Source organism: Pezoporus flaviventris, unplaced genomic scaffold (assembly GCF_033815535.1).
Source record: "Pezoporus flaviventris isolate CSIRO_AGI_PZ_B2104156 unplaced genomic scaffold, CSIRO_AGI_Pfla_v1 ptg000047l, whole genome shotgun sequence".
In the NCBI taxonomy this organism is placed as follows: Eukaryota; Metazoa; Chordata; class Aves; order Psittaciformes; family Psittacidae; genus Pezoporus; species Pezoporus flaviventris.
In genome coordinates, this window is record NW_026892595.1 from 10,592,142 (window position 1) to 10,606,437 (window position 14,296).

Here is a 14,296-nt window from a genome sequence, read left to right on the forward strand (position 1 = left end):
TCAAAGAAACTATAACATGGCAGTACTGAAACCAGTTGAATAAGCACATCCTAAAAACTTAAAACTTCATAATCAGGTCACTAATTACAGTTTTTAAGGAAGACCCATACAAAGATTCTTCAGCTCCAATCTGCTTTACCCTAGTGCTTATGTTCAGCCTTGAGAAGAGAAGGTGGCTCAGAGAAGACCTTATAACTGTCTTCCAATACCTAAGGGGGGCCTACAAGAAATCTGGAGAGGGACTTTTTACAAGGTCATGTAGGTATAGCACAAGGGGGAATGCTGACAAAGGAGAGATTTAGTTTAGATATTAGGAAAAAATTCTTCACTATGAGAAACAGGTTTCCCAGAGAAGCTGTGGCTGCCTCATCCCTGGCAGTGTTCAAGGCCAGGCTGGATGGGGCTTTGGACAGCCTGCTGTAGTGGAAGGTGTCCCTGCCTGTGGAACTGAATGATCTTTAAGGTCCCTTCCAGCCCAAACCATTCTATGATTCTATGATATATACATATGCACATACAGATGAACACATACACAGACACTAGAATTCAGTGTTTCAGAAAGTGAAGGTTTGGATAGAGGCAAATTAACATGTAAGAAAAAGCGTAAGGACAAATTACTGAGAAAAAAAATGATGGACATACTACCTTCTGGTTTATGCAGTCACTATAGAAAATAAGCACCATACACACATATAAGAATCAGATTTATAAAGACATTCAGGAAATCTGGGTTATTTAAACTGTGTTAAATCTTGGAATACAGATATGGGCACAATGGGAATTATTCAGATCAGCTCAAATAATTTCAGACATAAATCAAGCTAAAGTTCTAAAAAGCAATTTTAATTCTCAATGAGTTTAATTCGGTTTAAATCAAACAATTAAAAAAAGTTAATTCATGTAAAAACATTTATAATATTGTACCATTAATGTTCACAGATAAAATAATTGTACATATTACAAGACTGTAAATAACTGAAGCCTTAAATTGTAAATATTTACTCATTCTATATAAATACATCCAACTTCTGAGAATGTTTTCAAGAAAATTATACATTTTTCTATATGTTCAGGAATACTTGGTTCCTTAGTAATATTAAAAAAGCAACAGGTACAGAGAACATGACAATTACTTTATTGTGGATTATGCCCCTCAGTCTGTTTCTTTGCTGCAGTTACTCTTCTGGATTTCAGTGTATTCTGCCATCAACTGTTGTTGTTAGCTTTGTTCCCATAAAGCTCTCTGTATTCAGTGGTCATTCTGTGACTTGAGGCAATGAGGAACGTGTAATTCTTTGGCTTGCTGACAAAAATGTGTCTTCTGCATTGAATTTTAATTATTGCAGACAATCGATATGTACAGGTATTGAAAGACTACTGACCCATAAAAGAACTCCTTACTCAAATCCCTTTCTCACCATGATAACTGCATGTTGTCTTTTTTTCAGTAGGTTTACAGTACACATATCTTTGACTATCAGTTTACTATTCAGAATATTTAGAAGTCAGAAAAAAATTGTAGCAGAATTTAGATTTTAAAATGTGAATAAATGCTGAGTCTAAGTTAACAGTAAACTTATTTTGAAAATTAAAATTCTATTCACTTGTAATTAAGCGTAGTTAATGAATTAATTCCCAGAGAAACTGGCTAATTACAGTGTGGCATGGGTGTACTCATCACTGGGTAAAAAATTGGCAGGATGTGTGATCCCAAAAAATGGTGATGACTGGAGTTAAATCCAGCTGGTGGCCAGTCACAAGGGGTGTTCCCCAGGGCTCAGTACTGGGGCCAGTTCTGTTTAATATCTTTTACCAACAATCTGAAAGAGGGGATTGAGGGCATGCTCCATAAATTTGCAAACTACACTAAGCTGAGTGAGAGTGTTGATCTACTTGAGGGCAGGAAGGGTCTGCAGAGGAATCTGGACAGGCTGGATCCATGAGTCAGGGCCAAGGCCAACTATATGAGCTTCAACAAGGCTCCATGCTACGTCCTGCTCTTCAGTCACAACAACCCCATGCAACACTACAGGCATGGAGAAAAGCGGCTAGAAAGCTGCTCCGTGGAAAAGGACTTGGGGATGCCGGTTGACAGCTGAACATGAGCCAGCTTGTGCCTAGGTGGCCAAGAATGCAAATGGTGTCCTGGCCTGTGTATAGTGTAACCAGCAGGGCCAGGAGAGTGATCATCCCCCTGTACTCAGCACTGCTGAGGCTGCATGTCAAATTCTGCGTTCAGTTCTGGGCCCCTCACTACAAGAAAGACACTGAAGTGCTGGAGCAGGTCCAAAGAAGGGCAACGAAGCTGGTGAAAGGTCTGGAGCACAAGTCTGGTGAGGAAATTGGGGCTGTGCAGCCTGGAGAAAAGAAGGCTCAGAGGAGATCTTATCACTCTCTAGAACTACACAAAATGAGAGTGTAGTGACGCAGGTGTCAGTCACTTCAAAGCAACAAGCGACAGAACAAGAGGAAATGGCATCCTGTTGCACCAGGGCAGGTTTGGATTGGATATTAAGAAAAATTTCTTCACTGAAAGGGTTGTCAAGCACTGGGACAGGCTGCCCAGGGCAGTGGTGGAATCACCATCCCTAGAAGTACTTAGAAGACATGTAAATGTGATGCTTAGGGACATGGTTTAGTGGGACTTGCTAGTGTTAGGTTAACAGTTGGACACATTGACCTTAAAGGTCTTTTCCAATCTAAATGATTCTATGATTCTAAACCTTAAAGACAAAATAAAGAAAATTCTCATTTGAGTAATACTCTTTACTTCATGTTCTGTAGGTTTCTAGAATCATAGAAGCATATCTTTTCCACATGTTTTTTGAGATTAAAGGGCTGATTGTTTTAAATCATGCAGAGATAGTGTAATGAAGGACTTAGCAGATGTAGCCAATGTGTAGTTAAGCAATCTATGAAGTTATCATTCTATGCTACTTCCTGTCCTTCACCTGGAATTTATTGCTTTCAGTGGTAGACAAATTAGCCTGCTTTGCTTTGCTTCCACCCAGTTTCAGTGCAGTGGTCTAATCAGGTGCTGCCTCTCAGCCAGGCCAGTCATTACATCTAACTAAATCCTCATTCCAAAATTACAATCCCCATCACTCTCACTCAGCTCTGGCTGCTCCTGGTGCCTAAGCTCAGCAGGCACTTCCCTATTTTACTCTGAACTTCACTAGGACCTCCAGCTTTCCCATAGGACCAGAACTACCCCAGTATCAGTATCTTAAGTTGAACAAGTATCCAGAAACTGTGAGTAGCGTCCCCTAAACTAAATTAGGCATCAGTAATTAAGTTAATCACTCTCCTTGATAATTGATGGAGATCAAGTCAACATATTCAATAGCCCCTAAGGCATTCATCCTAAAGTAGGTAGCTAAAACTGAACTGCACATTAAAAATAGATACTTTTTCCTCAGATCAAAAGCAGAGTCTAGAATTGTTACCTTGTGTATTGACACATTAACATCTAAAGTTAGCAAGATGTACTTATTACCCTGATTCTCCACATGAATCCACATGACAGGCTAGGTCTGGCAGATACTATCACAGTAGACAATGTTAGCAGAACTCAGCATATGACAAAACACAGCCATCTTGTCTTTTTAGAAGTGGCTGAGGGAATAGGCCTATCCCCAGTAACATCTCTGTGACTAGAATGTTTTGCTCATAAAGGGAAAATGATTTTGAGAAAGGTCACAAATGTGGACTTTTTAGTTCAAAATTGGAACCCTCTAACCTCTTGGCTATTATATCATGAACTGTCATCTCTGCCATGTCAAATAAAGCATGCAAAATTTATTTCGTTTTTGAAAGAGCTGTTGCAGATGCCTGCCCAGAAGAGCAGATTCCAAATACTAGATCATAAGATAATGATGGACATATTCCCTGTTACTACTCTATTTTATTTTCTTGCACTAGGAACCTCAAAAAATCTATAAATTATACTTTTGTCCTGGGTTCAGCAGTAGCAGCCATTTTTCTCCTTCTTGGTAGCTGGTGCAGTGCAGTGTTTTGACTTTCGGCCTGGGAACAGAGCTGATAACAATGATGTTTTGGTCTGGCCAAGGACTTTGTGAGCCTCATGCTCTGCCAGGGAGGAGAGGAAGCCAGGAGGAAGCAGAGACAGGCCACCTGACCCAAACTGACCAAAGAGGCATTCCATACCACAGCACGTCATGCCCAGGATGTAACTGGGAGTTACCTGGAAGGGCTGGGACTGCAGGTTTAGAGGAGATATCAGTTGGTGCTTGGTCAGGCTTGGGGGGGCGAGTTATCGGTCGGCTGGTGGTGAGGTGTCGTATTCTCTTGTTATTTCCTTTGTCATTATTATTATTGGTGGTAGCAGCAGTGATTTGTGTTATACCTTAGTTACTAAACTGTTCTTATCTCAACCTGTGGGAGTTGCACTCTTTTGATCCTCCTCCCCATTCCTCCAGGAGCGGGGAAGGGGAGAGCCCGGGGTGGGGGGGGGGGGTTGGGCCTCGATTGCTCTCAACCCGGCACCACTCACTGGGAGTGAGTGAACAAGCTCTCTGGCTAGGGTTTAAACCACGACAACTTTGAAGTATGAGGAAAGTCTTATTGCAGTTTTTCCATTCAAATCTCATAAACACTTCCTTTACAGTACGGAATATATACTTATAGTTTCAGAGTCCTGTTGCATACATTTAAAGACCATAATATTTCATGACTTTGCATTTAGACAATGCATTTCAGACAATGCATTTAGAAAACACTACTTGTTCCATCTGCATCTTATGTTTTCCAAAACTTTGAATAACTGACACAACAACCTAAGATCCTGCATGTACTGAATATTAGCAAGACATGAGACAAAGAGCAGGTATAAGTCAAAGACACAGGCCAGCTGTGGAACTTACCTCTTAGTCAAGGAATTAAAGGTCTCTTCTGAGAGAAATTACTCCTATGGAAAAGCAATGCAAAGATAAGTATGTAAGAATAGCTTCCAACCAGTTATTCACGACATGATCCGCTTGGCAAATTGACTGTCCCATGCTTTAAGTCAGCCTGAAGCTGTGTTACTACAACCTAGTAATGATTTTCAGTTTCCTCACAAAAGTGATGCACAAGTGAGATTCTTTTTGCTTTCCAAGTGATAATCATGTAATCCCAATTCAGTTCAGCTAGTTTCAGTGAAGTTTTGCTATTTATTCTTATCTCACAAATTAAAATATTTTTTTCTGTTATAATAGTGAAAATTTCTTATAAATTCATCATATTAATTGATTATTTCAATTGATCTCTGTAGGGACACTAGTTCTGCTGCCTTCCAATGCAATCAGAAGGAAGATACTAAAATTCTAATAAAAGCATTAGATGACAATCTCACTCTAGCTTTCTTGAGTCTGTAAACTAGTCTGTACTTTGTATGCCAGCTTAAACATCTTCCTCATCATTCTCTGGTAACCTTGTAATGATTAAGAAAATAATGTGGAATAATCTTGAAACTTCCTTCTTTCTTTCTCCTAAATTCTTCCTCTGGCTTTCTTCTGTCCTACTCCTTATATATGGATTTGCCCAGTGCTGTAACGTCAATGCAAGCATTAATACACTATAAAAACCTGGGTTCATGCAAGAAGAGAGTTAAAAAGAGATACCAGGTCCAATTTAATATCCAGTTTCTGAAGCTATGTGCTGTATGAAATTAATACATTATATGAGACACCAATTAAGTCAAGACCTTTGAATCTGCTCACTCTTTTTTCTGTGCCCATATGTATATTATGTAAAAAATTATCAAGTTAAGTCAAGAATTAGCTACCATACAGATGTTAGCTAACTAAACAAGAATCTGCTTCTAGATACAAGACAAAAACCAAAAAGACTAAATATATTTTTATCATTCTGAGAGTTCATTTAAATAGTTGTTTTTAAAAAATTATGCATTTATTAATTATATACACACAAAACAAAATAATTCTATTTAAAAAAAAGGAAGAAAAAGAGACATGCAGAGCCGAGTACTCTGCAGACAAACCGTTAAAACCAAGATGAGTTTTCAGTTAAATGCCAGGTTGAGGAAATAGCTATAAGAGAGAAAAGGTGGGGATTTTAGGTGAGCCAAAAAAATAATATAATAATTTATTTAAAATCTCAGAAGTTTTAAGATACACTGAATACATTGCTAGTTTTTATCCACATTCTGATATCACATTAACATTCAGCTGAGTGTTACTTTCAAAAGCCCAAGGGTAGAGGTTTAGATTTAAGAAAAGCCAAGATTTTCAGGTATTTGATCCCACAGTCTGATGCGGTGAAAATATGCAAGATGTGCAATAAAATTTTGACTTGTGTGCAGGTTCTGATTGATAGCAGCACCTTTTTCATACTGCCCAAGGATGATACTTCATTGTTTTCTGAAGCTGAAGAGCTTGGTACACCTAGTAAGAAGTATACAATGTCAGGAGCGTTTCAGTCATTTTGAGACCTTAAGCTGCAGAGGCAGAATGCATTTTCCAATTAGTGCAGTGTAAAAGATGATGTACGAATGTTAATAAAAAGAAGTAACAGGAATTAAAGAACATGGTAGCAGTCTTTTCAAATCATAGAATGACTAAGATATCTCAGCGTAAGAAACCTCCTTCAGTGAATAAGAACAGTCTTCATGGCAGATCACTATCCTGCCTCCAGAATGGTAAGAGCCAAATGCTTCTAATAAGTACATGAAGCCAATCCCAAGTCAGATTTCCACCATCTGTTACAGGGTTTTTATTTCCCTAAAGTACAAAGGTTTAGATCTCCTGAATTTTTTCATGTTCTTCCTAACAATAGTAGCTACTTTTACTGTCCACATAAATGCTTAATCCTTTTACTCTTCATTCTTAGTCTGACATGCTACAGCACAGGTCCAGTTGTCAAGTGTACTGTATAAGGAACTACTCCTTAGATTTAAAAAATGTGTAAACAGTTTTAATGTGTTATTTAATTCAACACATTTCCTCATTCTTGTGTTACAACTTCAGTTAAAAGATGCCGACTTGATCTTTTCTACTTTCTTTTATAACTCCCAGTACATTCTGATTTATCACTTTTCTAAGCTGCCTTAATTATTTTTTCCATATAGCTTTTCCAGACATATATATTTCTTGTCTCAGAGTCCCTCTGTGACCATTAAATCTTTCTCATATATGATGAACCTAACCTGAAGTACCATAATCAATTCTAGAACACTACTGATTTATTCCAGTAATGTTATAACTTTCTGAGTATTAATTTTTACTCAATTTCCTCAGTGAAGATTTTCACTAAGCTATATATAGGTCATTTTCCCAGTTGATCACAATTAATTTAGGTTCACTACTGAAGAGTATATTGTTCCAAAGTGTAAATTATACTGCTTTCATCAACAATGAGTTTTATCTGTCGTAGTGTGACCAGTTCACCTAACTGCAGAAGAACCCTCAGAAGTTTCTAGCAGTCTTTGTTAGTCATAATGTAAGTTATTTTGATTTCTCTATGTTATTGTTCATTTCCAAATTATAGTGAACATAATAATAGGATCAGACCTAGGTTATATCGTTGGAGAATCTAAGATGAGACAGCCTGAAAGAAGGAGGTTTTTGGAAATCATGTGTGTGATTTTAAATGACTCACTAAGAAGCATAATGGAATCCCTCATCCCATGAGAAAGAGACTAAAGAAAAATTTACTTAATCTAAAACAAATGAGAGAGAGCAGTTACACAACCACTGCCTGAGCAATAGTAGGGAACACTTTTCATACAGAAGTCAAAGATGGTCTGCCTTAGGAAAAAAGGTGCTTTAAAGATTAGTAAAAAATAAAGACACTCCTGAATTTTTAGCCAGCTGTGCCAATCTATGTCTTAAAATGGATGCTCCTTCTGTCAGTTTTACGGGGACACCAGGTGAAAGGGATTGTGAATGATCAGATTCATTCCCCTCCCCTGTCACAGCCACTGCACCATGTTAATCCCACCAGATACCTATTCTGATGTGTCTTAAAAAACACTAGGTATTTTGCTCCCAGTTCTCTCTTTAAAAAGCTGTTCCACTGGCCATTTATTCAGCAGCCAGGGACCTTTTTCAATTTTTATTCTACATTTATTCACGACCAGTTTTACTGCCATTATTCATGACTATATTTGTGTCATATTCAAACATTTGTCAATTACTTTCTTTGCTGGCATGTTATCAAAATCTATTATTTATACCAAATATTTATACTACGAATTATGTATAGGTTAAGGTAATACAATATTGGATTATTTTATATATAGATGATAATTTGAGATTACCAAGAAGATTATAAAAGGTTCTGTTCTACAGATTATGCTCCTCTGCCAGCAAATCCATACTTTGGTTTGAAATTCCTGTCTGCAGATGCCCCAAAACCTTTGAAATATCAATAAATCAGGTGAGATTCCTCCCTAACAGCCTAATTCCCTGATAGAGTTCTTTAGGATCAAACTTCTGTTTTAAAAAAGTTTGGTTTTTTTTCTTCTTTTTATCTATTATCCATACAATGTTAGGTTTCGTACTTTTCATGTTACAGTCACACAAAAATTCTACATACCTTAGCTGTAGTGCAGTTCTTTCTTTATTCATATTCCCTGATTTTTTTAATACAATTCTTTTTCTCTACTATATAAGCCTCCTTAAGGCACTTCCACTGAATTTTCTTTCTTCCTAGCTCACATCTACAAACACTGATCACAGTCATCCCCTGCTGAACTAGCCCATCCCATGCCTTTCCCTACCTTTGCTGACACAAATCCCTAGGCTCCCAGTTTCTCATAGGGAATATTGTCAGGATGCTTAAGTGCAGGATTTGTTCTGCCTGGTTTAAAAATGCCATTTTTCTCCATTCTGATAAACTTCAGCTGTTCTTAAATCTTACAGTTTTTTTTTTTTAATAAATCTTGGAATTGTCACTGCTGTTCAAAAGGTGTAGATACCGCTGCCAAAAGGACAGTAAGTTTTTAGTTTTTTTCTGGTTGTGGTTGGAGGAAACTTCAATGTACACTTTTAAAATATCAATTATAAAAGGTAATGATTCTGCTTTAACTTTGGGTCATTAATTTTGAACGTCTACAGGCACGGGACCCCAGTTCTCTTAGCGCTAAGAAGCCAAACCCGCCGGAGGCGAGGCACGAAGAGCTGACCCCCTGCCTAACGCCGCACCGGCACCGCCGGCACCCTGCCACCGCGTTCGTACGTTGGGGCTCTAACCGGCGACACCAAACAGATTATTTCTGCTTACTTGGAGCTGGCAGCCACCAGTCCCTCGCGGCACCTGCCCCCTTCGGACGCCGCTGCTGCTCTCCGCCACAGGCTTGCCGCAGATATTCCCCCAGACCCAAGGCCGCCTTCCTCTCGCCCGCTCCGGCACTGTCCGGACCCGGGCAGCAGGGCCGGGAGCGGCCCCCACTCACCCGCCGCGGACGGGCCGGGCACGACGTGCCACCCGGGGGCGATCACGCAGCAGCGTCTAGCGCCGTTGTTTCGGCTGTTGCTAGGAGACGCCTGTGGCGCATGCGCGGGGGGCGCCGGGCCCGCCTGACGGGAGCCGTGCGGGAGGTTGATACCGCCGCTGGCGCTCTTTCCCTTCCTTCCCCTTTCCCGTTTGTCCCAGGGCAGCGGCTTCAAGCTAGTTCGTTCGGCATGAATTTCCACAGTCCTTCTGGAGTGATTTCACGATGACACCTGCATTAATCCATTTCTTCGCAACTGGAGCACTTTCCATATGAAGACAGGCTGAGAAAGCTGGGTCTGTTCAGCCTGGAGAAGAGAAGGCTGCGTGGAGACCTCAAAGCAGCCTTCCAGTATCTGAAGGGGGCCTACAGGGATGCTGGGGAGGGACTCTTCATTAGGGACTGTAGTGACATCACAAGGGGTAACGGGTTAAAGCTTAAACAGGGGAAGTTTAGATTGGATATAAGGAGGAAGTTCTTTACTGTAAGGGCGGTGAGGCGCTGGAATGGGACGCCCAGGGAGGTTGTGAATGCTCCATCCCTGGCGGTGTTCAAGGTTAGGTTGGACAGAGCCTTGGGTGGCATAGTTTAATGTATGGTGTCCCTGTCCTTGGCAGAGAGGGTGGGACTAGATGATCTTAAGGTCCCTTCCAACCCTAACTATTCTATGATTCTGTGATTCTAGGCTGTGAGCACACACTGCCAGATCATGTTCAGTTTGTAGACCAGAACTAATAAACATAGAATCATAGAATGGTTTGGGTTGGAAAGGACCTTAAAGATATTCTAGTTCAAGCCCCCCTTCTACTAAAACAGGTTGCTCAAAGCTCTGTCCAACCCGGCCTTGAACAGTCTGGATGTCTGTCTAAAAGTTTCCATATTCACACCTTCCTTTTTTGTTTGGTTTTTTTTTTTTCCCTCATTCCTGTTTCACTATCTATCTTTGGTGCATTCATTGGCAAAAAGAAAAAAAAAAGAAAAAAATGTTGAAAAAGCCATCTGCTTTTGGAAGAAACAGATAAAACAGTTATATGACTTAGAGCAAGGTGCAGGCAAATCTGTCAGAGCATCACCGGCTGTGGCCCTGCTGTAAGACACCAGCACAGAGCTTTGTCAGAAGGCCAAAAGACTTGTCTCCTTTCTATTATCAGCTCTGGGTTGATGGAGAAAGCCATGCTGTACAAATAATTGTGCTATTTTCAGAGTAATAATTCATTGTAGTATTCTCTTTTGCCAGCCAGGGCTATTTTGGAAGAAATACTAAGCCAAATTCTGAAATTAAATAACATTTTCTATCTTCAAATGTGGCTTAATTGCTATCAGCAGCTGCAGATGTAACAGGAAACAGACAAATATAATAATTTTGTGGCCTCAAAGTCAGGTAATAATAGGTAAAGAAATTACAGCTGCTCTCAGCTCTCTCCTGTGATTCCTTTTAGTCACAAATCTCATTGCTTTCTCCCCAGATTTCTTATAATGTTGCACAGCAAGTATAAATTTAGTTCTATTTTTATAAGCCATATCAATCTGCTGAGATCATAGCACAAACAGATACTGGCCTTACAGTATGACAAATGTGTACTGTCGTAACAGAAGACTTGGTGGGTCATTTTTAGGCACAAGCAAACCCCAAGAAGGTGTCTCATTTCACTTTTAACATCACCCCTCCACAGAAAATTTATAGATTTATAATCACCTTGGAAGGGACCTTAAAGATCTTCTAGTTCAAGGCCCCCTGTCACTGGAAAGCAACTGCGGTGACAAGTCAAGAACCATTTATACTGACCAGTGTATCAGCAGGCAGGAGAAATAACACCAAACTTTGAAGGTCAGTTTATAACTGACTGACATTCCATGAAGTCTGGCTGATAGATCTGTCATGATTACAATGGTTAGTAGAGGTGACTACTAACATTGGCAGGGAAGAAAGGGAAAAATTTTGCAGTAGATTGGTAGAGGCAAGTCACCTGCTTCACAAACAACTTCACAGATCTTTATTTCTCTAAACTGCAATGGTGGGCAGGTGATAGAAATGTAAGAGATAAATTTAAATAGTGAAGGCAAAGATTTGGTTTTAACTCGGTGCTGGGTCTGATTTGGATGGACTAAATTTTCTTTGTAGCAGCTTATGCGTTGCTGTGTTGTAGATGTTGCTTGATGTTATCAAAACAGTGTTGATAACACATCAATGTTTTAGCTGTTGTTAAATGGGTTGTGCAGTGTCAAGACTTTTCTGTTTCTCACCCTGCCCTGCCAGGGAGTAGCCTGGGGGTGGGCAAGTGTCTGACCCCAGCTGATCAAAGGGCTATTTTATGCCATATAACATCAGTCTCAGCAATAAAGCTGGGGGGTGGTCCTCCCAAGGTAGCTGTTGCCTGGGGACTGGCTAGGTATTGGTTTTCTTATGGGAGGTGGTGAGTGATTGCCTTTGTCAGTTGGGTTTTTTTTTTACTTTTTCTTCTTTCGTTTGTTAAACAGTCTTTATCTTGACCCACATTTTTTTCTCACTTTTGCTTTTCTAGTTCTTTCCCCCATCCTGTGGGAGACTGGGGGTAATGCGTGAGTGAGTGAGCGGCTGGCAGGTGATTAGTTGCTGGTTGGGATCTACTCTCCCCCAGTGATTTCCATGTCTGGGAAAGCTTTTTCTTCTCTTCAATAATGGTAGTTCTTATGGCTATTTCAAACATAATTCGGGGAAAATTTCATTGGTTATGTCCTCCTTAAGCTGAGAAAGTTTGGGCTGTTCAGCCTGGAGAAGGCTGTGTGGTGACCTCATAGTAGCCTTCCGATATCTGAAGGGGTCCTGCAAGGATGCTGGAGAAGGACTCTTCATCAGGGACTATAGTGATAGGTCAAGGGGTAATAGGTTCAAACTTAAACAGGGGAAGTTTAGATTAGGTATAAGGAAGAAGTTCTTTACTATGAGGGTGGTGAGGCACTGGAACAGGTTGCCCAGAGAGGTGGTAGATGCTCCATCCCTGGCAGTGTTCAAGGCCCAGGTTGGAGAGACTTGGGTGACATGGTGTAGTGTGAGGTGTCTCTGCCCATGGCAGGAGCGTTGGAACTAGATGATCTTAAGGTCCTTTCCAACCCTAACTATTCTATGATTCTATGATTCTATGATTTATTTCATATGAATTGTCACATGGAAGACCTATGACAATGCAGAATATATATGAAACAAGAGGGATATGGTAACTAGGTGCATGATCACCATGTTTCAATACACTCCTGGAGCAATGGGGTCAGTTATCCTTGAAGACTAAAGTGTCTTGTGCAGATGGGAAATGAGAGGGTAGTCTCAAATTCACAGCCAGTACCTTCTCACAAATTCTGTGAAGAGTATGCACCTGTATCGTGAAGCAGGCAGGCAGACAGAAGGGAAGAAGGACAACAGCAGATGACCAGGAGAAAGATGAGCATACTCTTCCCTTCCCAGCACTGTTACTCGTGCCAAGTTTTCATCTCTAACCTTTGGGACCCAGAAGAAATTCCAGGTGTGTGCTTTTGTGGCATTTTGACTCCACAACAGGTGAGATTTGAGCACATCCCTTTGTTCTTTAGTCCAGTATTATCTTCTGTTCAGTCATGTGCCTGAGAGTTAAGGAACATGAGCACACTGTGGGCACCTACCTCATCCATAGTCTAAATAAATGTGGTCTTATTCTTCTGTGGAAACGCATTCTGCAGAGATTATCCTTTCTGTCTTCATTTATCTGTGTTTGCCATGAGTAGAGGCAATCAAGCACTGTGTGACAGCCATATAATTGCAGTATTTTTGTTATGTTTTGGCACAATCATGCAAATATATCAAGAAAAAAAAAATATTTAATTTTGTGAAAATACTCTGAGGGTGTCATTAAGCAGCAACATACTAATAAGGAAGCAAAGGAAGAGGCAATGAGGAGCACAGTTACAAAATGTCATGAGAATTCACAACTGACAAATAGTCACAAATGACAGAAATATTTTATTGAAATATAATTTTTTCTAACAGTAAAAATACAGCATAATGCAAATTGTATTAAAATAGAAGATTATGAAATTAAAGAGTTTTCTAGAGACTAAATACCTAATAAAGTGAATAAGAACTTTATTAACTACAGATTTTAATGAAATTTCATTACTTAGCTTTTGATAAAGCCACTACAGAATTTATGTATTTTCCTATGAAGGAGCAAGGCCAAATATCCCATCAATTTAATTAAATTAAGGCTTTTGCAAAAAAAAATCAAGCATGGCTTAAAAACGTATTTGTGAGAATATTGCGAAACAACATTTTAAATATTTAATTCCAAAAGGGATTTAAATGCATATGCTACTGCTAAATCAAAGTACTTGTTGAATTTAAGTGTTGGAAATTTGCATGTTGAGGTGTTTGAAATTATCTTTCTAGTGATTCTGAAAGTACCACTGGGGGAGTCATATCTCATTTCCTGAAACATCAGAAGTGGAATTACTATTTGCTGGATTGCTTGTCTGAAATAATTCTTTTTTCCATTAAAAAAAAAAAGAAAACCAGTCATAATTTATGCTTTATGAAATACCTGATGATGTACAGTACAAACAGTCTTGTCATATAACTTGTTTTATATCAGTCTCAAAAGACACTTGAAAGGAACTTTCCTTTTCTGACAAGAAGCATCTGGCTTAGGGAGTGATGAATTTACAACATAGCATCTTGGCATTTCAGTTTGCTACATTACTTCACACATTAAAGTCCTCAATATCAGTGTAAATGGACCTCTTTCTCTAGGAAAAAAAAAAAGCCAAACCAAAGAACCCAGCAAAATGGGAACCAACAAAGAACAAGCCTTTCATTCTTTTGGCTTGCAAGTGAGA

At 39.6% G+C, this 14,296-nt stretch overlaps 1 protein-coding gene across 17 annotated transcripts in view; it reads right to left on the reverse strand.

Annotated features, from left to right (window-relative positions):
- The window catches only part of ARMC3 (armadillo repeat containing 3), a 57,878-nt gene extending 48,380 nt beyond the window's left edge, over positions 1–9,498 (reverse strand). For 6 of the 17 annotated variants that reach the window (XM_061468276.1, XM_061468283.1, XM_061468282.1 and 3 more), the window contains exons 1-2: positions 9,213–9,373; positions 4,884–4,927 (exon numbers count right to left, since the gene is read on the reverse strand). The gene's annotated coding sequence lies outside the window, so the exon portion shown is untranslated. Of the gene's footprint in view, positions 1–4,883; positions 4,928–8,740; positions 8,808–9,212; positions 9,374–9,415 lie in introns of those variants that run through there. The other 11 variants (XM_061468278.1, XM_061468270.1, XM_061468281.1 and 8 more) reach the window with 8 other exon arrangements.
- Between the last annotated feature and the right edge of the window lie 4,798 nt (positions 9,499–14,296).